Source organism: Eriocheir sinensis, chromosome 36 (assembly GCF_024679095.1).
Source record: "Eriocheir sinensis breed Jianghai 21 chromosome 36, ASM2467909v1, whole genome shotgun sequence".
NCBI lineage: Eukaryota > Metazoa > Arthropoda > Malacostraca > Decapoda > Varunidae > Eriocheir > Eriocheir sinensis.
This window is the reverse complement of record NC_066544.1, coordinates 5595024-5620023: the sequence shown is the minus strand read 5'-3', so window position 1 is coordinate 5620023 and position 25000 is coordinate 5595024. Positions and strand designations below refer to the sequence as shown.

The following is a 25000-nucleotide window of genomic DNA, read 5'->3' as shown; positions in this document are numbered from 1 at the left end:
TTTTCTCCTCAACATCATTCTCACATTTTCATCTTTTCTACTTCGCCTTCTATCGTACTTCTTTTAAACATGATCCTCCTCCTCCTTCTCCTCCTCCTCCTCCTCCTCCTCCTCCTCCTCTTCCTGCACGCAACAAAGATTCCACATTTGTATTTATCACCCTTGCCCTCTCCTTCTCTCCCTCCTTCCCTCCCTCCCTCTCTCTCTCTCCACCTGCCCCGCGTGAGATAGACTCCCCTTATCTCCCCTTATCAAGTACTGCCCTGCCCGCGTCTCTCCGTCAAGCGGGAACAAGTTTATCCAGCTCCACACGCCACCACCTCCACTTCCACCTGCACCTCCACTTCTACTCACCTTGTTACCTCCACATGTCTTCCACCTAACCTCACCTCCACCTTCACCTCATCTCCACCTACCTTGCTACCTCCACCTGTCTAGTACCTTTCTCTCTTTCTCTCCACCTCCACCTTGCTAGCTCCACCTCACTTGAATTCTCCTCACTCTCACCTTCACTTGCCTAGCTCATCACCACCTCCACCTGCCTCCTCCACCTCCACTACCACTTCCTTACCTCCACCGGGCTATCTCCTTGCTTACCACATCTCCCTCCCTCCCTCCCCTTACACGTGTCCTCATCCTCCTCCTCCTAATCCACATCTCCACTTTTCTTTCTCCTTGCTAATCTGTACCACTCTTCTCCTCTCTCCTCCTCCTCCTCCTCCACGCTTCCACTTCTGTTTCTTTCTCCTCGCTAATCTGTACCGTTCTTCTTCTCTCCCACATTCTTCGCCTTCCTCCTCTTCGTTCTCCTTCTCCTCCTCCTCCTCCTCCTCGTACATCCATCCCTCCAACAGTCTTCCTTCATCTCGCCCATTTTAATATTTTCCGCGGGTTACGTTCGATAAATCTAACGTGATCGGCGGCCCAAGTTCGAACCCCGCTCATTATGGTCGCTTGAACGTTTAGCAAATTCCTGGGAAGAGGTTTAAATCGCCTAATCGATGCGCAGGTGAGATCCAAGTTAATGATATGTTGATTTACCGTGATTTACATTGAGTTACCTGAGCGTGGAGGCGCGACTACCTGTACCCCCCCTTGCCCCTCCCCTCCCATTTTCACCTGTGTGTGTTAATTAGCGTTGCCAAAAGGAGGAGAGGGAGGGAGGTAGTGGAGTAGAGGCAGGGTGGAGGAGGTAGTGGAGGTGGAGGCAAAGAAGGAGTAGCACCTATGTCGAGGGTTTTAAGCAGTTGTTTACACCTGGTGGGGGCATAACATTAACCTGTCCAGCTTCTTGTTAGGCGGATGATGGATCGTGGAGGGCAGGGAAGGGGAGACCAGGAGGGTAAAGGGGAAAGGGAAGGGGAAAGGGACGGAGTAGGGGAAGGGGTAATGGTTAGGGAGAATGAGTCGTTGTTGCAGTAGCTAGAGCGAGGAGGGAAGAAGTAGAGCCGTAATATGGGAGAAGAAGGGAATGACAGGAGAAGAAAGAAGAGAAGAATGAAACAAAGAAGTAATATGGTAGAAGAAGGAAGGAGAGACTAAATAGAGGAGTAACGAGGGAGATGAGAGAAGAAGAGAATGGGATAGAATGGTTGCCTGGGAGATGAAGGGAATGACAGGAGAAGGAAGAGGAAAAGAATGAAACAGGAGTAACATGGTAGAAGAAGAAGGAAGAAGAGAGAGATTAAATAGAGGAGTAATTAGGGAGATGAGAGAAAAAGAGAAGGATGGGATAGAATGGTAACGTGGGAGATGAAGGGAATGATAAGAGGAGGAAACGAAGGATGAAACAGAGGAGTAACATAGTAGAAGAGGGAAGAAGAGAGATTAAATAGAGGAGTAATTAGGGAGAAGAGAGAAGAAGAGAAGGATGGGATAGAATGGTTGCGTGGGAGATGAAGAGAATGACAAGAGGAAGAAAAACAAGATAAAGATGAAAAAGAGGAGAAAGAAAACAGAAATAAGGAAAATGAATCCTGACTAATGCTAAAATGGGTTAGAGGAAACAAATAGAACAGTATAATGAGAGATAAGGGAAATAAATGAAGACAAAGGAAGACGAAGAAGGAGACGGAGGAGGAGGAAGAGGACTACACGTGGCATCATAGGAGTCTAGGAGGAGGATCAAGCAACGAACGTAAAAGCTTTTGGTATATAATGAGGTTACCTGTTGGGGCGGCCAGGTACACTGAGAGATCCTTAAGGGCGGTGTTTGATAAGGGCCGAGGAGGAGGAAGGAAGACGGTGGAGAGGAGGAGGAGGAGGAGGAGGAGGAGGAGGAGGAGGAGGAGGAGGAGTAAAAGTAGGACCAGGAGTTGCAGTAGAAAGAGGAGGAGGACGAGGACGAGGACAAGGACGAGGAGGTTCAGAAGGAGGAGGAGGAGGAGAAGGTGTAGAAGGAGGAAGGCAAGGAGGTGCAGAAGGAGGAGGAGGAAGGCGAGAAGGTGAAGGAGGACGAGAAGAAGGGGCAGGTGCAGGAGGAGGAGGAGGAGGAGGAGGAGGGGGGGGAGGGGGAGAACAAGAGAGAAAGAAAAAAAAAACATTCTATTCATACATTCAATTTTACACACGCAAAAAAAAAAGCTTTAGAAATCACACGCCGTAAATATATGTTCTACTTCTTGTCCATTAATTAAATATTGCTGCGCGTCCCCCCCCCCCCCTCTCTCTCTCTCTCTCTCTCTCTCTCTCTCTCTCTCTCTCTCTCTCTCTCTCTCTCTCTCTCTCTCTCTCTCTCTCTCTCTCTCTCTCTCTCTCTCTCTCTCTCTCTCTCTCTCTCTCTCTCTCTCTCTAACACACACACACACACACGAACACGAACACGGACGAGCAAGAAGTGGAGCGAGAACCACCCACGCCCCACCACCTGTCGACCTTGGGGAGGAGGAGGAGGGGGGGGGGGAGGAGGAGGAACAAAGGAACACAAAGGAAGAACAAACATCAGCAGACCTGTTGGTCCTTACGAGGCTGTTTGTGACAAGCTACACTAACTATCTAATCAAAGGTGGAAGATGAAGGACAGCAAAGGCGAGGGCTCATCCCCCCCCCCCCCCATCCCTCCAGCCAAAGCTGGCAGGAAAGGAAAAAGAACCATGCAGCATGGAAAAACTGCATGGAATTTATGTAAGAAAGAGGAAAAAACTACCATTACTGCTACCACTAACCGGGACACCAGTATTCGAAAGAACTTAACGTTATTACGACAATGAGTAATATCTTAGTTGCTGGTTGGATTCAAAATACTTGTCTAATCTATTCTTGAAGGCCGTAACTGTTGTACTATCAACGACATCACAAGGTAGAGAGTTCCAAACATTAACAACTCGATTGAAGAAGAAGTGTTTAGCTTCGTGCGACGAGAATCTTTTACCACTTATCTTCAAATTGTGATTTCTTCTTGTTCTATTTGATCGATCAATTGTAAAGTAATCTTCCGCATTAATATCACTGAATCCTTTAAACATTTTAAACACTTCTATTAGATCGCCTCGCATTCTTCGTTTTGATAGGCTGAATAAATTTACTCCTTTAAGCCTTTGTTCATATGATAAATTTCTCAACCTAGGAATCATCTTTGTTACTCTTCGTTGGACCCGTTCCAAGTTTTCTATGTCTTTTCTGTAGTAGGGAGACCAAAACTGTACACAGTACTCTAGACGGGGTCGAACCAACGAATTATACACTTTTAATATTACTTTTTCCGATTTATTATTAAAGACTCGTCTGATGAAACCAACCAATTTGTTTTCAGTTTTAACTACCTCTGAACAATGCTGACCGGGCTTTAAATCGCTTGATATAGTGATTCCAAGATCCTTTTCTTTACTTACTGCAGAAAGTTGTTGGCCATTCATTACGTACCGAACGCGATTGAGGAGGAGGAGCAGGAGGAGGAGATGAATGTGGTAAGAGGGGTGTAAGTGGAAGAGATGAAGAGAGAGAGAGAGAGAGAGAGAGAGAGAGAGAGAGAGAGAGAGAGAGAGAGAGAGAGAGAGAGAGAGAGAGAGAAGAAAAACACAATATTGTAAAAATGTGGAAAAGTAGAAGGACGTGCAGGAAGAAGAGGACGAGGAGGAGGAGGAGGAGCAGGAGGAAGAGGAGGAGGAGGAGGAGAAGGAGGAGGTGGTAGAGGAAGTGGAGGAACAGTAAGAGGAGGAGAAGGAGGAACGAGAAATGAGTAAGAAAAATAGAGAGAGGAACAGAAGTGTGAAAGGAAAATATTACCAGTTTCTTCGTTTTGGTGGTCAAGGGAGAGAGTTTAAAGAGACGGAGAAGAGGAAGAGGAGGAGATGAAGGAGGAGAAGGAAGAGGAGGAGGAGGAGGAAGAGGTGGTGGTGGAGGAGGAGGAGGGGGGTAAGACGCGCACCTGGAGAAGTATTGAAGGTGAAGTAAGGAAGAAGGAGAAGGAAAAAAAGTGAACAACATTGAAGACGTGAACTGAACGAAAGATAAGAAAAGAGTAAATAGAGAAAAGGAAGAAAAAAGTAGTGTCAATAAAACTAAAAATAAAGTAAATATGAACAAGAAAATAAGGATAAAAATGAAGTAAATCAGATAAATGCAGATAAGATAAAAAAAACGATAACAGAAAACAAAGAAATAATAATACGAGAATGAATGTGAAAATCTATAAAAGGAAAACGAGGTAAAAAAAAATCGTGAGGTAAATGAAATGACGTTAAAATTAGTGAATGAAATAAATAGAAATGAAAACAAAGATAGGAGTAAAAAATAAACAAAAAATAAAGACAAAAACAAAGGGCGTACGTGAAAAAATAAGTCAAAAAAGAAGGCTAAGAAGAAGAGAAGAAAAGGTCAAGTGGAAGGGAGCAAAAACGACAGGTGAACTTTGCCAGGTAAGCGAATGGGAGGACACGCGACGGACAGGTAAAATATATAAAAGGCAAACCAGATGGAACGGATAAAGGGAAGTGAAAGGGAGGAGGAGGAGGAGGAGGAGGAGGAGGAGGAGGAGGAGGTCGATGGGTAGGAAAGGAGGAGGGAAGGGACGGTGATAGATAGGTAGAGAGGAAGGGAAAGAGGATGAGAGAATGAGAGAATGAGAAAGTGAAAACAATAAATGTGAATAAAGATGGAAATAGAAAAAAGTATCAGTGGAAAGAGGAAAGGAGAAAAAAGAAGAAGAGATAGGTGGAAGAAATGAGTGAATGAGAGAGTTAGAGAATTAGAAAGGAAGTTAAAAGAAAAAACGTGAATAAAGATACAAATAGAGAAATAGTATCACAGGAAGGCATAAAGGAAAAAAAGAATTGAATGAGATAGGGCAGAAAAAAATATAAAAGAGAGAAAGAGAGACAGGACAGGGTGATGAATAAGTCAGGGCATAAGGAAAGGAGAGAAAGAAGAAGAAGAGAAAGGGGGCAAGGGGGGGAGATGAAGAATCAGATGGTTGAGGGAGGAGGAGGAGGGGGAAGAGTAGAGGGAGGGGGGAGGGGTGGCGACCTTCAGAAGTGGGCGTAAGGAGATGGGGGGAGGGGAGGGTGTTACCTTACTTTTGATGCGTAGTAATGGAGTGCGTTGGAATGTCCGGGCGTGGTGTGGGCGTGGGTGTGGTGTGGGCGTGGGTGTGGCGTGGGAAGGAAGGCATGTGACGAGTGTGTGTGTGTTTGTGTGTGTGTGTGTGCGTGTGTGTGTGTGTGTGTGTGTGTGTGTGTGTGTGTGTGTGTGTGTGATCGGAGGTATGTGAGTGGCATGTGATTATGTGGATGAGGGGCAAGTTAGAGGATGTTTATGTGGAGTGTGGTGCAGTGTTTGGTTAGGATGAGGGTGGAGGAGTATGTAGGTGGAGTAACGTGTGCGTGTGTCGTGGGTGTGGGTGGGTGGCTGTGTGTTACATTGTGGATTAGTGGAAGAAGTGGATGGATGTACGTGGATGAAGGAGTTGGGGGTGGTTATAGGTGGTGGATCGGCTGTAGGTGGACTGAGTGTAATACAGGTGTTCAGAGTGGGTGGAGGATGTGGGAGGTGTTGAGGGTGGAAGTGTGGATGGTGTGGGTTAAGGTATGGGTGGTAATGTGGGTAGAGTGTGGATAGACAGTGTGGGTATAGGAGAAAAATATGGGAGGTACCTTGTGGCGGGAACTTGTGGGTATAAGGATGTGGGTGAGGGTGTGTGTGAGGAGTAAGTGGGAGTGTATAGGTGTAAATGTTAGTGGGTGTGGGTGTAAATGTTAGTGGGTGTGGGTGTAAATGTTAGTGGGGGTGTGTGGAAATGTTAGTGGGTGTGGGTGGAAATGTTAGTGGGTGTGGGTGGAAATGTTAGTGGGTGTGTGTGGAAATGTTAGTGGGTGTGGGTGGAAATGTTAGTGGGTGTGGGTGGAAATCTTAGTGGGTGTGGGTGATAATGTTAGTGGGAGTGTGGGAGTTGGTTGTGTTAGTAAGAATGCGAGTGGGAATTATGGGTGGATAGTGTGTGGGTGGGTGTGGGTGTGGGTGTGGGTGGAGGTGGGTGTGGGTGTGGGTGGGTGTGGGTGTGGGTGGAGTAGGTGCAGCAGGTAACGTAAACTTAAATACGACCCAGAAATAGAAAAAAAAAATAAGATAAGAAAACAAATATACCATTAAGGGCTTTATTTGCTGCACCCCGCCGAGACGCAAGGCAGTCCAGTTACCTCCTCCTCCTCCTCCTCCGCCCCCACCTCCTCTTTCTTCTATTCTCTTTTTCTTCTTTCTTCTCGCTCCCTCCGTTCTCATCCATCTCCTGCTCTTTCTTATCTCCTGCTTCCTTTCCCTCTATTCCTTTCTTCCATTCTTCCTTTTTTTCTTTTCTTCGCTTTCTTCTATATTTGTGTTCATCCGTTCGTTTTCTCTGTTATTGTTGTTTTTTTCTTCTTTTCCTTGACCTTACATCTAAAATCTAGTAGTAGTTGTAGTAGTAGTAGTAGTAGTAGTAATAGTATTTGTAGTGGTAGTAGTAGTAGTTGTAGTAGTAGTAGTAGTAGTAGTAGTAGTAGTAGTAGTATTTGTAGTAGTAGTAGTAGTAGTAATAGTAGTAGTAGTAGTAGTAGTAGACGGTTTGTTATTTTCATTAACACACACACACACACACACACACAGAAACGCCTTTTTCTTCAGCGGAAAGAAACATATGAACAAGCGACCGTTCCTGAGGTGTGTGTGTGTGTGTGTGTGTGTGTATGTCTGTGTGTGTGTGTGTGTGTGTGTGTGTAAATTTAAAGGACCAATCTAAAACCACAAGATCACACACACACACACACACACACACACACACACACACACACACACACACACACACACACACACACACACACACACACACACACACACACACTCCCAAAATCACACAACAACCAGGAAAACAAACAAAGAGCGAATCAAAGGAGGAACATAAGCAGGGAAGAAGAGATAGAAAGAAAAAAAAGAAAGAAAGAGGAACCAGGGACATAAAAACGCGGACTGATCGCGCGATTGCCCCAAAAGGAAGGATAAATTGATTAAGTTACATAAATTTCTGTTAAGCAAGAAATATATTCAACATTAATCCAACTGTGTCCTTTTGCCTCTTCATCTTGTCTGAGAGAGAGAGAGAGAGAGAGAGAGAGAGAGAGAGAGAGAGAGAGAGAGAGAGAGAGAGAGAGAGAAACAGGAAAAATTAAGTCTTATCACAACGCCTAAAATGTGTAGTTCATGAAGGTATATACACGAGAGAGAGAGAGAGAGGAAGGAAGGTGAAAACTGATGGAGAAAGATCCAGGTGAAGTGAAAAAGAAAAGAAGGAGCAGGAGGAGGAAGAGGAGGAGGAGGAGGAAGAGGAGGAGGAGGAGGAGGAGGAGGAAAAGAAGGAAAAGGAAGAGCACGATGACGAGAAAGGCGAGTAAGAAATTAGAAACAAAAATAAAATGAAGAAGCAGAAAAGAGAAAAATAAAATAAGGAACGGAAATTCAAGTAGTTTAGAGCATGGAGATTAGGCGGACAGCTGAGTGTGGAGAGAGGGAGTGGCCGGCAGGTGGAGTGGGTGGGTGTGGAGTGGCCGAGTGGGTGGACTAAGAGTATGTTCTGTTTTGCGTAAGGTGGAACTGGACAGTTTGCTACAAGGTGGAGTGGATGGAGTGAATAGGTGGATACTTTGCGGTCTTGGTTTTTTCGGTGGATGTGGGTGGATAGGATGACAGGTGTGTGGGTAGGTGAATGAAGGTGAGTGAGAAAGAAAGTGGAAGAGTGGAACTGGATGAAAGATAGGATGTGTGGATAGGTGTTTAGTGATGGTTCATGTAGGGCAAATAAAGGTGTGTGTGTGTGTGTGTGTGTGTGTGTGTGTGTGTGTGTGTGTGTGTGTGTGTGTGTGTGTGTGTGTGTGTGTGTGTGTGTGTGTGTGTGTGTGTGTGTGTGTGTGTGTGTGTGAGTGGGTGATTGGATGAGGTGTGGTTGTGAAAGGTGGGTGAATGTTAAGGTGGGCTAGAGGCAGTGGATAGGACAGTGAGTGGGGTGGAGTGGGTGGATGCAAGGAAGTGAAAATGAGAGAGAAGTAGATAAGAAAATATGTAGACAGTAGAGACAAAGGAACGAGGGTGGAAAGAGAAGTGGATTTTTGGAGTGGATTGAAGAGTTTGTGAGTATGTGAATGTTTTTTTCTTATTTTTCTTCTTTATTACTGCTTTATTTTTTTCTTTGTTACTTTTTATTGCTATTTATTTGTTTATTTTATTTTATTTATTTATTTTTATTTTTTTGGTTGTGGGTGGACCTCCTCACCTGTTCGAATCTCCCCTGGTACACCCAAAAACAAAAACAAAATAAAAAAATAACAATAAAAATATAAATAACTCAATAAAAGGCCGGACGAGTATAGATAATGAGGAAAGGAATAAAAAAAGAATCGAAGGTCAGGCATTGTTTGTTTAGCATTAATAAAAAAAAAATAGTTGAGGTTTTTAATTGTCTACATAAACTGGTTCACAGAAGACATGCGTAGGAGGAGGAGGACTGAAGGAGGAGGAGGAGGAGTGGAGGAGGAGGAGGAGGAGGAGGAAAAGATGGATGATATATACGATAACAATGAAGTAGGAGAAGAGAGAGAAAGGAGAAGAAAAATAAGAGACAGGAAATGAGGAGTAGAAGAGAAAGAAGAAGAAGAAAAAGAAGAAGAAGAAGAAGAAGAAGAAGAAAGGGAAGAAAAAGAGGAAGAAGAGAAAATTGAAGAAACAAAGAGAAAGAGCAGAATAAGAAGAAGGTGATGATTGTGATGAAATTAAAAAGGAGGAGACGGAGAATAGAAAATAAAATAGAAAAAGAAAGAAGAAAGAAGAAAAGAAGAGAGGAAGAAGAAAAAAGAAGAAAAGTAAAGAAGGAGGAAAGAGTGAAGAGAAAGAGGGAAAAAACAGGAAAAAATTCATGCAACCCTAAATTCTCTGCATGATTCTAGTTCTTTTTTTTTCTTTTTTTTTTTTTACTCCCTCCTGCTCCTGTTTGCAGACCTGCGTTTGGAAGACTATTATTTTGCCGCGAAGGAGGAGGAGGAGGAGGAGGAGGAGGAGGAGGAGGGAGAGAAGGAGGAGGAGGGGGAGGAGGAGGAGATGGAGGAGGAGGAGGAGAATAAAGAGGAGCAGAAATCCAAAAAAGAAGAAGAAAATGAAGAAGAAGAAGAAGAAATGAGAAGCCGGAGAGAAAGGAGAAGAAAATACGAGACAGGAGAATGAGAGAAAGAAAAAAAGAAGGAAAGAGAAGAAAGGAGAAGGCTAAGAAGAAGATTGTAGGTGGAGGAGGAGAAAGAGGCGGAAAAATAAGAGGAGGAGGAGGAGGCGGAAAAATAACAAGAAGAGGAGGAGGAGGAGGAGGAGGAGGAGGAGGAGGAGGAGGAGGTGGAGGAGGTGGTCGAACTTAAAGAATCTTGTTACACTTCTTACGTAATAAATTTTTCTGTGTCCCTTTTTATGTTTTTTTTTTCTTCTTTTTTTTTTGCTTGTTTACTGTCGGCCGCGATGTTACTCCTTGAATTTTACCTCCGACGACCTTCAGACTTCGGCCATAATTACTGCAAACTCGTATTCGTTCCTCTATTATTATTATTCACCCGTTTACCGATGCAGGGGACTCGATTCTTTAATATATGCACAAAAAAATAAAAATAAAAAGGTTTCGATCTCATTCCTATTTTAAGCCTGGTAAGGTGAGGTGTGTCTTCATTTGTTTTCTTCTCTCCTTTATTTAGTTTTTGTTGCCGTTTTCTGTGATTGAATATGCGTTTGCTTATTCCCGTTTTCTTCTTTCGACTTTAGTTTTTCTCGAGTAATTCCGTTTTCTCCTTTGTTTTATATTTGTCTTTCTTATCTTTATTTTTCATTATATTTCCGTTTTATATTTTTTGGCTTATTTTTGCGTTTTTTTTTCTATTTAGTCTTTTTTTTCATCTTTATGTTCCATTTTCTTTCCGTTTTCTTTTTTGTGACCTTTTTTTGGCGTTTTTTTGTTTTTCTTTTTTTAACTTTATTTTGCTTTTTATTTCCGTTTTCTTTCTTTTGCTTTTATTTCTCGTTTTTTTATGGGGGTTTTTCTTTTAGCTATATTTTGCGTTTTTTTTTTTATTCTGTTCTCTTTTTTACTTTATTTTTAGTGTGTGTGTTTGACCTCCACTTTATTTTTCTTCTTTTCGCTTTATTTCGCATTTTATTCCCGTTTTCTTCTTTTGGCTTTATTTTTCCGCTTAATTGTCGGAAACGATGTCAAGTTCTTACCATTTTTTTTCCTCGTCGCATTTGTTACCATCTGTGTCTATCGTGTCGCATTTGATCCTCTTGTGTTGTATTTGATCCTCTTTCTTGTAGTATTCAATCCTCTTCTCTGTCGTTTTTGATCCTCCTCGGACTCGGCGGGAAGGAACCAAAATATACTCCGCAAAGGGGTGAGGTGACGGCTTAACAGATTGTCTCACTTTTTCCCCTCTCTCTCTCTCTCTCTCTCTCTCTCTCTCTCTCTCTCTCTCTCTCTCTCTCTCTCTCTCTCTCTCTCTCTCTCTCTCTCTCTCTCTCTCTCTCTCTCTCTCTCTCTCTCTCTCTCTCTCTCTCTCTCTCTCTCTCTCTCTCTCTCTAAATCTCCCTTTTTCCCCTCTCTGCATTTTCTTCCCCATTTCCTTACCTACTTCCTCCTTTCTCATGTGTCGTTTACTTTTAACCCCTCTTCCTCCTCCTCCTCCTCCTCCTCTTCCGTCTTCTTTTTCCCCCTCCGTCCCCTCTTCTCGCTCTTTTCCCTACTCGGTGTTACGTCTCTTTAAATCTTTTCGAATCTGTCTCGCGAGGGTTCAGATGCTTCGTGAGTCATTTACTTGAACATATGTGAGCCTTAATTTGTAGGGCTTGTTCATTTTTCCTCCCCTGAGTGTGTGTGTGTGTGTGTGTGTGTGTGTACAGGCAAGCCACAAGAGACACCTGTTGGCTACCTTTTGTGGTTACCTAATTAGTGTCATTATTTCCGTTGGTTTTGTCTCGTGTTTCATTTTTCTGTCCTAATCATCATTATCTTATGTATATTTTGTCAGGTTCATCGCTCGTATTATTTTTATCTTTCGTTTGTATCTACATTTCTCTTTCAATTTTGTTTTTTCTTGTTCCTTTTCTTTTTCTCTCTTCTCATTATATATTTTTTTTGTCTTGATTCGCTGCCCTAATTATTATATCTTGAGTGTGTCTGTCAAATTTGCCTTCGTCGTATTTTCGTATTTTCTTCTTATCTCTGGTTTTTTTCTCTCCCTTTTATGTTTTTTTCCACTTTCTTCTCTAACTCTCTTTACTACTTCGTATGTTTGTCTCCGTTTCATTTCATTTTCCTCCACCTATGAGAACTTTATTATTTTTTTTACGATCGCTTCCTTCGCGGCAAATATTCTGTTATCTCGCAACATACGATTATTATTTTTTTTTCTGCAGAGTTTAAGGCGAGGCAGTGATGGTCGTGTTTGCGCTCTCATTTCCTACACAGCATCATTTGGAAGGGAAGCCAGCAGCAGTGTTTTACATTTTAAGGTAAGTAAAAGTCAGTTCGTCTGACATAAGCAAGCAGGTTATGTTTCCCTTCTAGAAATGGATTGTTGTTTTTTTTCTCTTATAAAACTTTTTCATTTTCCTTTCTCGTTTTAATTATTTGTTTATTTGTTTTTCAATGTGACTGTCATTCTTATTTCCCTTCTACTTCTATTTTTCTCTTATATAACTATTTTTCTTGTTCTTATTTCCGTCCTTTTGTCTTAATTATTTTTCTTTTCGCTTCTGATATTGAATAAAAATTTTAATACCTAAATTTCATGACTAGGGTTCCTTTTTCTTCGCTCGTGCCTTCATTGTGTCGCAGGGAAGGAAAGGAAGGGAAGGGAAGGGAGCGAAGGGAGAGGAAGGAAAGAATGGAGAGGGGCGTGGAGTTGAGTGGCCGCTGCATTATCCACCTCTTTTCAACACGCTCAGTAATACCTGTTAAGTAGACCAAGGCACCTCAGAAAGCCGTCTCGTTACAAGCCAACAACCTCCTCATCCCACTCTTCCTCCTTTGCCTTCCTCTTACCTCCTGCTGCTGCTCCTCCTCCTCCTCCTCCTCCTCCTCCTCCTCCTCCTCCTCCTCCAACAAAGAGGAGGCAGCTACCGGTCATTTCTGGGGCAAGTGACCTCATACCGAGAAGAAAACAAACAAGGAGGCAACCCGCGATATATTGACCACCCCCGCCCCTTCCCTCGCTCTCCTCTCCCCCTCCTTTCCCCTTCCCCTTTCCTCCCCCTTCCCCTTTCCTTCCCCTTCCCCCTTCCAGACCTCACAGACCCTTCCCAGTGCCCTCAAGCTCCCTTCCCTCTCCTCCCCTTCCTTCTGGCTCTCCTAAAACCTTCCCAACATCCCTCCCCCCTTCTCTTCTCTCCCTTAAATCAACCTCCCTGCCACTCTACTACCTCCCCCCTCTCCCCCCCCGGCCACCTCCCTCTCTCCCTGTCACTGCTAATTACACCCTACCTGTTCTTTTAATGGAATTTTGTAATGGATGTGATCACGGGGGTAAAAAAGGTAAAATAGGGTAGAAAAGGGAAAGGTGTTTATGCCCCAAGGTAAGTGTGGGCTTAGGAAGGTGTGTGGGTGGGTGGTGGAGGGGGCAGGGGGGGGAGGGGGTACTGAAGGGGGTGGGGGGTGTATTAGGGTATAAATAGTGATGGGTGGTGGGTGGATGGTTGCCTACGTGAGGGTGTGTATGTAATGGGTGTACGTACACACACACAAACACACACACACACACACACACACACACACACACACACACACACACACACACACACACAAGAACCCATTCACCCCCCAGATTCCTCCGGCAGATGAAAGGCTTTGAGGGTGAAAGGAGGAGGAGGAGGAGGAAGAAGAGGAGGAGGAGAGGAGGAGGTGGAGGAGGAAAACGAGGAAAAGGTAGAGTGGAACAAGTAAATGAGAAGGTGGAGGAGGAAAAACTAAATTGGGGAGAGAAAAAAAAGAGAAGAATGAGTGCAATGGAGGAGGACGAGGAGGAGGAGGAGGAGAAGGAGGAGGAGAACGAGGTAAAGGTGGAACAAGTAAATGGGAAGCTGGAGGAGGAAAAATGAAACTGAGGAGGAAAAGAAATACGAGAATGGTAGCAAAGCAGGAGGTGGAAGAGGAGGAGGAGGAGGAGGAGGAGGAGGAGGCTGAGAATGTGATGATGGTGGTAAAGGAGATGAACTCACTTCCTCATCATTACCCTTTACCTTCCCTTGCCACCACCACCACCACCATCATCACCATCATCACCATCATCATACTCTTTGATTAATGGTGACAAGCGACATCCAGCGCCACCATCACCCCGTCAACCCATCACCCCATAACCCCGTCAACCCTTCACCTGCCATTCCGTCACCCCCTCACCCCCCGTCACCCATCACCTCCATCGCCCCTTCATCCTCTGTCCCCATCAATACCCCATCATTAGCCTACCTCTACACTCTCTCTTTGTCTCTCTGTCTGTCTGTCTGTCTGTCTGTATTTCTCTGTCTCGTTCCTTCTCGTTCTCTGTCGTTCTCTGTCGTTCTCTCGTTTTTTGTCGTTCTTTTCTTCTCTCTCTCTCTCTCTCTCTCTCTCTCTCTCTCTCTCTCTCTCTCTCTCTCTCTCTCTCTCTCTCTCTCTCTCTCCATCAAACCACCAACACCACCACACCCACAACCACCACCACCACTACCATCACCACCACCACCACCACCACCTCCACCACCATCACCACCTCCATCACTATCATCTCCATCATCTCTTCTTGGTTAAGTTCTTCCATCATTTTTCTTTTCTTTCTTATCTACATATATTTTTCAACTGTAATATTTTCTTTTCCTCTTTATCTCTTCCTCACCTGTATTATCTTCTCTTTATTTGTTCTTTTTTGCTTCTCTCTCTTCCCTTTACTTATTCTTTTTATTCTTCTTTTTCATCTTTTTTTCCCTTCTTCCTTTCCTTCTTCCGCGAATGTTCTTAGTCTCTTATTTATTTATTTTTGCATCTAAATCCTTTCCTCTCTTTGATTGTTCTCTCCTCTATTCTTTCTCAGTATTGGCTATCTCATTTTCATTCCTCATTCCGTCCCTTCTTCTCCCTCTATCCCTCTCTACTCCATCTCTTACCCTTCGTCATCTCTCCTCTCCTCACTCATCCATTTCTTTCATCTCTCTCTCTCTCTCTCTCTCTCTCTCTCTCTCTCTCTCTCTCTCTCTCTCTCTCTCTCTCTCTCTCTCTCTCTCTCTCTCTCTCTCTCTCTCTCTCTCTCTCTCTCTCTCTCTCTCTCTCTCTCTCTCTCTCTCTCTCTCTCTCTCTCTCTCTCCCTCTCTCTTCTTCCACTTAAACTCTTCTCTCCACATTCTCCATCCTCCCCCCCCTTTCCCTCCCTCTCCCTCACTCATTCACTCACTCGCTCGCTCACACACTCATTCACTGCCTCAATATTTTACCTCCACGGCAATAAAAAGCGCAATCATATTAAGACCTGCTCGGAACTTAAATGAGAACTCGCTCCCACACGAAGGAAAAAAAAAAGAGAATGACGCAAAAAATAAAAATAAGAACAAAAGAGAACACACACACACACACACACACACACACACACACACACACACACACACACACACACACACACACACACATCCTCTGGACCTCCTCTGCTTCAGCTCGGTGGGACGACCTGAGGATGTACTTTTCCGATTTCCCGTGGAATGATTACTGCTTCCAGGAGAGATTCTGGGCATATTCCTCCTACTCATCCCCCCTCTGACTCCTTTATGCCTGTTATTAAGATTCTTCCAAATGATGTTTTCTATGCCCTCTCTGACCTCAATCATCAGAAGACTTATGGACCCGAGTGACTCCTATTGTCCTTAAAAACTGTGCTTCTGTGCTGACACCCTCCCTGGTAATACTCGTTCGTCTCTGCCTTTCAACATCTATCTTTCCTTCCTGCTGGAAGTATGCCTTTGTACAGCCTGTGCCTAAGAAGGGTGACCGTTCTAATCCCTCAAACTACCGCCCTATAGCTTTACTTTCCTGTCTATCTAAAGATTTTGAATCAATCCTTAACCGAAAGATTCAAAAGCACCTTTCCACTTCTAAACTTCCATCTGATCGCCAGTATGGATTCCGCAAGGGGCGTTCTACTGGCGATCTTCTTGCTCTCTTAACTGACTCTTGGTCATCCTCTCTTAGCCGTTTCGGTGAAACTTTCTCTGTTGCGCTAGACATATCGAAAGCCTTCGATAGAGTCTGGCACCAGTCTTTGCTTTCTAAACTGCCCTCTTTCGGATTCTATCCTTCTCTCTGTTCCTTTATCTCCAGTTTCCTTTCCGGCCGTTCTATCTCTGCGGTGGTAGACGGTCACTGCTCTTCCCCTAAACCTATCAACAGTGGCGTTCCACAGGGCTCTGTCCTATCACCCACTCTCTTCCTGTTATTCATCAGTGATCTTCTTTCCATAACAAACTGTCCTGTCCACTCATACGCCGACGACTCCACTCTGCATTATTCAACTTCTTTCAATAGAAGACCATCACAACAGGAAGTACACGACTCCAGACTGGAGGCTGCAGAACGCTTAACCTCAGACCTTGCTATCATTTCCGATTGGAGCAGAAGGAACCTTATGTCCTTCAATGCCTCAAAAACTCAATTTCTCCACCTATCAACTCGACACAATCTTCCAAACACCTATCCCCTATTCTTCGACAACACTCAGCTGTCACCGTCTTCAACACTAAACATCCTCGGTCTATCCTTAACTCAAAATCTCAACTGGAAACTTCATATCTCCTCTCTCGCTAAATCAGCTTCCTCGAGGTTGGGCGTTCTGTATCGTCTCCACCAGTTCTTCTCCCCCGCGCAGTTGCTATCCATATACAGGGGCCTTGTCCGCCCTCGTATGGAGTATGCATCTCACGTGTGGGGAGGCTCCACTCACACAGCTCTTCTGGACAGAGTGGAGTCTGAGGTTCTTCGTCTCATCAGCTCTCCTCCTCCTACTGATAGTCTTCTACCTCTTAAATTCTGCCGCGATGTTGCCTCTCTTTCTATCTTCTATCGATATTTCCACGCTGACTGCTCTTCTGAACTTGCTAACTGCATGCCTCCCCCCTCCCGCGGCCCCGCTGCACACGACTTTCTACTCATGCTCATCCATATACTGTCTAAATCCCTTATGCAAGAGTTAACCAGCATCTTCACTCTTTCATCCCTCACGCTGGTAATCTCTGGAACAATCTTCCTTCATCTGTATTTCCTCCTGCCTACGACTTGAACTCTTTCAAAAGGAGGGTATCAGGACACCTCTCCTCCTGTATTTGATCTTGCTTTCGGCCACCTCTCTTGATTCTTTTTTGGGAGCAGCGAGTAGCGGGCTTGTTTTTATTATTGTTTTCTTTTTTGTGTGCCCTTGAGCTGTCTCCTTTTTTGTAAACACACACACACACACACACACACACACACACACACACACACACACACACACACACAACATATTATTTCTTCCACCAAACTCGACCATCTTTCCGTTTTCTTTTTATTGTGTGATTATACGAGGCTTATGTTTTCCTCCATTTAGTAAAGTTTATATATTGGCTCTGATCTTTCCACTTTTTCTTCCGTAATAATCATTGGACGCTGAAATCAGAAACAGAGGAAAATAGAAATAATAACTGAAATAACTGAATAATAGAGAATGGTAATAAATAATTAAAATAAATAAATAAACAACAGAGAAATGAATAACAGAAAAATAAGTGAAAGAAATGAAAGAAAATAAAGGAAAGTCGTGGGTTAGGTCATTTAATTCCTTTACATTCTCCTCTCCCTTTTTTTTTCCTTTAGTTTCCCTTATACGGCGGCGGGAGCATGGGTGGGCTGGGCAGGCAGGCAAACTAACAGACTAGCAGACAAACAGACACGCAGACAAGCAAGCAGGTACACAGGTGGGGGAAATTTTTCTTCATATATTTTCTCCATTTTTCTCTCTTTCTTATTTATTCATTTTTGCTATTTTTTTTCATCTTTTGATCATCTCCATTTATTTCCCTGTTTTATCTTTTTATTTTACTTTTCCACCTCTTTTCTATTTATTCCTGCTTTTTTTTCTTCGTTTATTTTCTCAATTTCTCTCTCATTCTTATTTTTTCGTTTTTGCTTTTTTTTTTTACCCTCTGATCATCTCCATTTATTTACATGTTTTCTTTATCTTTTTTTTACTTTTCCACCTCTTTTCTGCTTATTCCTTTTTTTTTCTTCGTTTATTTTCTCAATTTCTCTCTCATTCTTATTTTTTCGTTTTTGCTTTTTTTTTACCCTCTGATCATCTCCATTTATTGACATGTTTTCTTTATCTTTTTTTTTACTTTTCCACCTCAATTCTACTTATTCCTTCTTTTTTTCTTCGTTTAATTTTTCAGTTTCTCTCTCATTCTTATTTATTCATTATTGCTATTCTTTTTTTTTACTTTTTGATCCTCTCCTCCATTCATTTCCGCTTTACCTTTCTTTTTTTTTACCTCACCTCTTTTCTATCTATTCCTCCTTTTTTTCTTCGTTTATTTTTTCTTTTTTTTTCTCTTTCTTTTTTATTTATTTTAGCAAGTCTTTCCCTGTTGCTCATTTCCTTCTTGTATTTCCATGTTTTTCTCTCTAACTTTTACATTTCTTTCCATCTTATTTCTTTTTTTTTATTCTCATATTTTCTCTCATTTGTATTTATTCATTTGTGTTATTCCTTCCCTGTTCTTCTTCTCCTTCCTTCTTGTATTTCCACGTTGTCTCTTTATCTTCTCTTCCTCTTACTTAGTCCTGTTTATTAGCATGTTCTCTCTTATCTCTCTCTGTCTCTCTCTATTCTCTTATCCATTATTCGCTGTTTTCTCTCCTTTACTTTTTTTTTCTTGCCTTTCATCTTTCTTTTCCTCCTTGCTTACTCGCGCGTGCTCTCCTCCATCTTTTACTTATTCCTCTTCGCATATATATTCTTTCCTCTCTTTCGTTCTTTCTATTTACGATTATTATTTTTTTCTCGTATTCTTTTATCCGACTCTTGCATTATCTTCTTGCATGTCTGTATATTCACACCTCTCGTTCCCTAACCTATTATTTCTTCCTTTTTATTCATTTCTTTGATTTTCGTGGGGATATCTTTTCTTTTTTTCTTATTACGTTTTATTTCTATTTCTTTTTCGTCATTTTCATGCTTCTCTTCCGCTCTTCGCTTTCCTGTATATTCTCACCTCTCTTCTAAATTTATATCTTCTTTTATTAATTTCTTTGATATTTGTATCCATATTTCTTTCTTTCCTTATTACTACTTATTCATATTTAATTTCTTGTCCTTTTTCCTTCTTCTCTTTCGCTCTTCGCTTTCCTGTATATTCTCACCTCTCTTCTAACTTACATCTCCTTCCATGTTATTCATTTCTTTGATTTTCGTATGCATATTTTTTTTTTTACTTTCCTTTTTTTGTCTTTTTTTTCCTTCTCCTCTTTCGCTCTTCCCATTCCTTCATGTGTTTCCTTTCTCACTCTTTCGAATGTTCCGACACTTTTCTTCTAATTTTCTACTTTCTCCATTTCCCTGTACGCATTTTCACATTCTTTCTCCCTCACTCTCATTCTCTCTCTTACGTGTTCGTGTTAGCCAGTCTTTCCCTTCTTCTTGTTCTAACTTATTCTTTTTATTTAGCTTTTTCTCGCCTTTCGTTCTTATATATTCTACTTTGTCAGTCTTTCATCGTCTCCTTCGTTGTCATTCTTTCTCCACCTCTCGTTCTTACTTATTCTTGTTTGTTATTCATTTCTCGCTTCTTGCCTCTCCTTGTTCTTCGTTGCCAGTCTTTCACCATCTCTTGTTCTTTCATATTCTTCGTTGTCAAGTCTTGCCACATCTCTCGTTCTTACTTCTTTTCGTTTGCTGGTTATTCTTTTGTTTGCTCTTCTTTCACAGCTTCTCGTTCTTCCATATATTCTTCGTTTCCAGTCTTTCACCTTCTCTTGATCTTTCCTCTTCTTGGCCAGTCTCTCACCTCCTCCCGTTCTCCCTTATTCTTGTTTACCAGCCTCCCACCTTTCCCCGCCTCTCGCCCGCTCCCCGCATTTCCTCGTTCCTCAGCGGGGCGGGTCGTGGGTGTGTGCGGGTCAGCGGGCAACCTCCAGAACAATAGGCTTGTGGTAACGACTGGCCGTGCTGCGAGATGGAATTAAGTCTCATTAGAAACAGGTTGGCGGGCGCTTCTGGGGAATGAGATGTGATTACAGATGTGCACGTCCGTCGAAGAGAGAGAGAGAGAGAGAGAGAGAGAGAGAGAGAGAGAGGAAAAGATTGTGATTTCATTCTTAACTTGATTTTTTCTTCTCTCTCTCCTCTCTCTCTCTCTCTCTCTCTCTCTCTCTCTCACCTGCCCACCACCTGCTTTCATCTTTCACCTTCGGCAATTAGTTCATTATTAGCTCAAATGACCGCCCCGCCGGGACCTGTATTTCCTCCACCCTCACCTCACCCCACACACACCCCTGCACCCCCAAACACCTCCACCCACACCCTCACACCCACACACACCCCGCCCTTACTTCCTTGTCTTCCTCCTCTTTCCACACAGACACAAACTTACATACATACATACTCATTCTCGTTTTTCTCTTCTTTTTCTTTATTTTCGCTTTTTTTGTGCTCTCGGTCTCTCACCATGTATCATCATCATCATCATCATCATCATCATCTCTTTTTTGTGTCATCTGCGCTGTCATTGTCATATCTCAACCACCCACAATTTCTCATTTATTTTCCTGTTCCTCTTACCTCCCCCTCCTCCTCCTCCTCCACCTGTCTCCTCCACTGTTATCGAGTCCACCTACACTTACTTACAGGTGTCCACCCTTCCCTTACCCCCCAACATCCCTCCCCCACCATACCCTTCAGTCCTCCCTCCCATCCACTACCTCCTCCCCACTGCCCCTACTCCCACCCCCTTCACCCATATCCCTCCCTCCCCTCACACCCACTACTACTCCTATCCCCCCACACTCACATCCCCTTCCCCTTCCCCCTCCCCCCACACTCATATCCATCTCCACCCGACCCCATATCCCCTGCCCTCCCCTCCCCCATGTCCAACACTACCCCTCCCCTCATATCCATTGCCCCTCCCCCCACCCTGCCATTCCCCCTGCCCCTCCCCCCACCTCCCCCCACACACTGCCATTCCCCTGCCCTCCCCCACCACCATCCCCGTCAGCTCCACCAACACCCACGCCCTTCTAAGCTGCACTCAAGCTCAGTTCTCTTAAATCCCACGCTGCTTCTCTTCCCCTTCCCCTTCCTCTCTCCTCCTCTTTCCCCTCCTCCTCCTCCTCCTGCTCCTCCTACTCCTCCCTCGCCCCGTCTCCAGATAGCCGAATCACTATGTAAATCATTAATCAGACAGGTGAATCAGGAGATAGATAAAGGTGATGAATGTGCGCGTGTATATTAAATTAATTATTGCTCTTTAATAAGCTCGCGAACCGCCGCCTCCTCCTCCTCCTCCTTCTTCTCTGGTTCATGGGATTCGTACGCGCTCGGGACTGCTTCGAACTCGCCGCTTAAATCACGTGTGTATAAACCACCTGAAGGGCCCGACAGAATAATTGTCTTCAGAGAGAAAATAATAATGATGCCTTGTTTATGTTGAGCCTGTGGCCGCCGCGCGCACGGAACGGCGACTCCCTCCCTCATGGACGATTTTCGCGAGTCCATTTGCATAACATCCTACACCCTCCGCCTCCTCCAGCTTCCTGCGAGAGAGTGGCGGAGCGGAGGAGGTTTTTGCGGGCGTATTCCATTACCTCCAATTACCTGCACCGGCCCAAACTATCGGGCCGGCCATCGTAAACACACAGTGAGAAATAATAATAAGAATATCGTAACTTACGTAAGAGAAGGAGTCCAGTCCGCCATTTAACAAAAGAATAACAGTAATCACGCACGCGAACGCCGCCGTAGAGAAGGGTGAAGCTCCCTCGGTGACCTTACGGGAGAAGCGACCTTACCTGCATCTGGAAGACCCACCCACCTGTACCTCCATCACCACCACCCCTCCCCCTCCTCCTCCGCCTCCTACGACAGGTGTAATAAACTTTTGATTTTTATGGCGGTACCTGGCAACTCACGCGGGCGAAGTGGGTGTTGCCATCTATCGATAAACGGAGTTACTGGGGAAAAAACGAAGGATTGATTGCGTCTTTCGTCTCCTCTTAAGATTACCTTCGCGTTGATGGATCGGCGTGAGATACCAACACGTCCCGACCCTGCCCCCGAGAGAGAGAGAGAGAGAGAGAGAGAGAGAGAGAGAGAGAGAGAGAGAGAGAGAGAGAGAGAGAGAGAGAGAGAGAGAATACATAGTGGAGGTGGAAAGATGTGGAGTTAAATTTTCTTGCATGCATTTCCTTGACATTTTGCTTTCTCCTCGTTTTCCTCCTCCCCCTCCACCTTTACCTCCACCCCCTCCTCGTCCTCATCCTTTACCACCACCCCCTCCTCCTCCTCCTCCTCCACCTTTACCTCCACCCCCTCCTCCTCCTTCCCCTCCTCCTCCTCCTCATCCACATTTTTCCTCCTCCTCCTCCTCCTCCTCCCTCACCTCCGCCCCCTCCTCCACCTCCACCTCCTCCACACTATTATCTCCTTCGCCGATCTCATAACCCGGGAGACGTGGACAGGAATACACACAATTTATGGACGCATCTCGCCCGGACAATTCATTAAGGCGCCTTCTTCTTTACCCGCTGCGGCCCCTCCTCCTCCGTTCCTCGCTCGGCCTTGCTTAATCTTATCGTCTGACGCGGGAAGGTTAATTTATTTTTTCATCTCTCTCGCTCTCATGGGACCACAAAATTACCGTGACGTGTTTTGTTTTATTTTTTATATATACTTTTTTGTTTGTTTTTGTCGTTTGGGTATTGTGAGATCCTTTTTTTTCGTGGGGGGTGTTGGTGTAGTGGTTCTTAATCTGTTTTCTTATGCCGGGAAGTATGCATTTATTTCCTTATGTATGGCTGCGTAATGTACCTTTATTTTTTTGTTTTTCATTTGTGCATTATAATAACCTTTTTTGTGTTGGTTTAGCTGTTAATTTGTCTTGTTTTGCAGTAAAGTATGTATTCGTTTCTTAATGTATATTCGTAACGTAGGATTTATTTCAGAAGGGATTTATTTTGTTGGTATGGTTTGTAATCCGTCTTGTAATCCAGTATATAAAGTACGTGTTTGTTTGCTCATATATATTCGTAATCCTGGTTTTATATCCGTAGGTATTAGGTTTCTGCGTTCAGCTCTTAGTCTGTCTCTTAATGGAGTAAAACAAACGTGTCATTTCTCATATATAATTACGTAGTGCAGGTCAGTCCGCGTCCAGGTAATAAAGCATATCTACAGGTAAGAAGCATCATGTTCTAAAGAGTGAAAAAGCGCTCAGGTAAGTCCATATTTTCCACAGCTAGTAAGGCAAGGCATAATAATCCTCGGGTTATAATCTCCTCCTCCAGCAGGTAACAATAGGCAATTTACACTGAGGGGAAAAAAATGGAAAAAAATAATCAAGTGCCGAAAGAAGTCATGAAGAAGAGAAGAAAAAAAAGATTGCGAGGCTCCAGGACGCAAAAATAATCACACCATGAAAAATGCCGCTCAGAAATCACCTCTTGGCTCGAGATGAAGAAAAAAAGCTGCAGTAATGAAGTTTATATCTAATGCAAAAACACCTTGATTTATGGCACGCGGAGAATAATCGTACCTCGCTCGGGCGGCGGGGTATAATTTCCTCCCCACTTAGCACACGACGGGGAAAAAACTGTACTTGCCGGGCACACACACAGCTCGGTACTCTCAGCTGCTTCCGCCTCACATCGACTATTTCCGAGGACCAAAAAGGGGATCAGTCGGGTTGTAATGGGTGATATTTTAGGTTCATGGTGCGGAAGAAAGGTCAAACTGCGATCAGGGTCATTAAACTACTCATGGAAAGGCCCGCCACTCGTATGAAAACCTTGTCAAAAATGTGAACCTTGGCATCGAAATGTTTAAGAATATGGGTCGGTGTTCTCAAACCCTTTCGCTTCGCACATCGACTATTTCCGAAGACCAGAAAGGGGATCAAACGGGTTCTAATGAGTGATATTTTAGGTTCATGGTACAGCAGAAGGGTCAGACTATCACCGGGATCATAAAAGTACCCTTGGAAAGGCCCACTACTACTACGAAAGAATTATCAAAATGTGAACCTTAGCGCCTCTCACATCAATTATTTCAGAAGACCAAAAAGAAGATCAGTCGGGTTCTAATGAGTGATATTTTAGGTTCATAGCACAGAAGAGGGGTCAAATTATCACCAGGGTCATAGAACTACCCCTGGAAAAGCCCACCACTCCTACGAAAGCCCTGTCAATTATGTGAACCTTGGCGCCTGTTACATCAATTATTTCCCAAGACCAAAAAGAGGATCAAGCGGGTTCTACTGAGTGTTATTTTAGGTTCATGGTACAGAAGAAGGGTCAAACTACCACCGGGATCATAATAGTACCCCTGGAAAGGTCCACCACTCCTACGAAAGCCTTGTCTAATGTGTGAACCTTGGCGCCGAGATGTTTAGTAAAGAATATAACCCTAAGTAAACCCGCTTAGAGAAACGAGTTGTATAAAATATCTCTTTTACGCGAGGGAAATTATCTCCGTCTTGACTTCCCTCCTCTAGGTCTACCTGTCTTGTCGGGGGGGAGGTAGAGGGGAGGGGGAGAAGGGGGGAGGCAGAGGGAGAGACAGGCAGCCAGACAGACACAGACTCGAATAAACATACAGAAAGGTAAAATCAGAAAGACAAACTTACAGAAATGCGACACAAGATAGACAAAAGAGAGAGAGAGAGAGAGAGAGAGCGTCCATCACAACCCTCTGCTATCATGGAGGAATGCGCCTTCATTATTCTTGGTGTACATCATCAAAAACGTACATATGAACGTACCTGTGTGTGTGTGTGTGTGTGTGTGTGTGTGTGTGTGTGTGTGTGTGTGTGTGTGTGTGTGTGTGTGTAGGAGGGTCGCACACAACGAATTGGAAAAAAAGAAAACAGGGAAACAATAGAAGAAAATTAGTACGAAGAAGAGAATGAAGAGGAAAAAGAGGAAAAGGAGGAGGAGGAAGAGAAGAAGGAGGAGAAGGAGGAAGGGAAAGAAGAAACATGAAAAAGAAGAAAAAAAAGAAATATGGAGCGGGAAGAAAACAAGGAGTGAAGGAGGAGGAAGAGGAAGAATATTAAGAGGAGGCGGAGGAAGAAGAAGAATATTAAGAGGAGGAGGAGGAGGAGGTGGGGAAATAATAAGAGGAGGCGGGAAGAGACGTAAATATTATGAAAAAAACGAGCGAATATTTTGTCACCCAGAAATAAGAAAAAACATCTAATCAAATTCTCTCTCTCTCTCTCTCTCTCTCTCTCTCTCTCTCTCTCTCTCTCTCTC

General features: G+C 43.8%; 1 long non-coding RNA gene across 1 annotated transcript in view; it reads left to right on the top strand.

The window, feature by feature from the left end:
* LOC127008013 (uncharacterized) overlaps positions 1-25000 on the top strand; it is an 89808-nt gene that overhangs the window by 40258 nt on the left and 24550 nt on the right. Inside the window, exon 2 of the long non-coding RNA XR_007760736.1 lies at positions 11902-11997. This is a non-coding gene — a long non-coding RNA (uncharacterized LOC127008013). The remainder of the gene's footprint in view (positions 1-11901; positions 11998-25000) is intronic.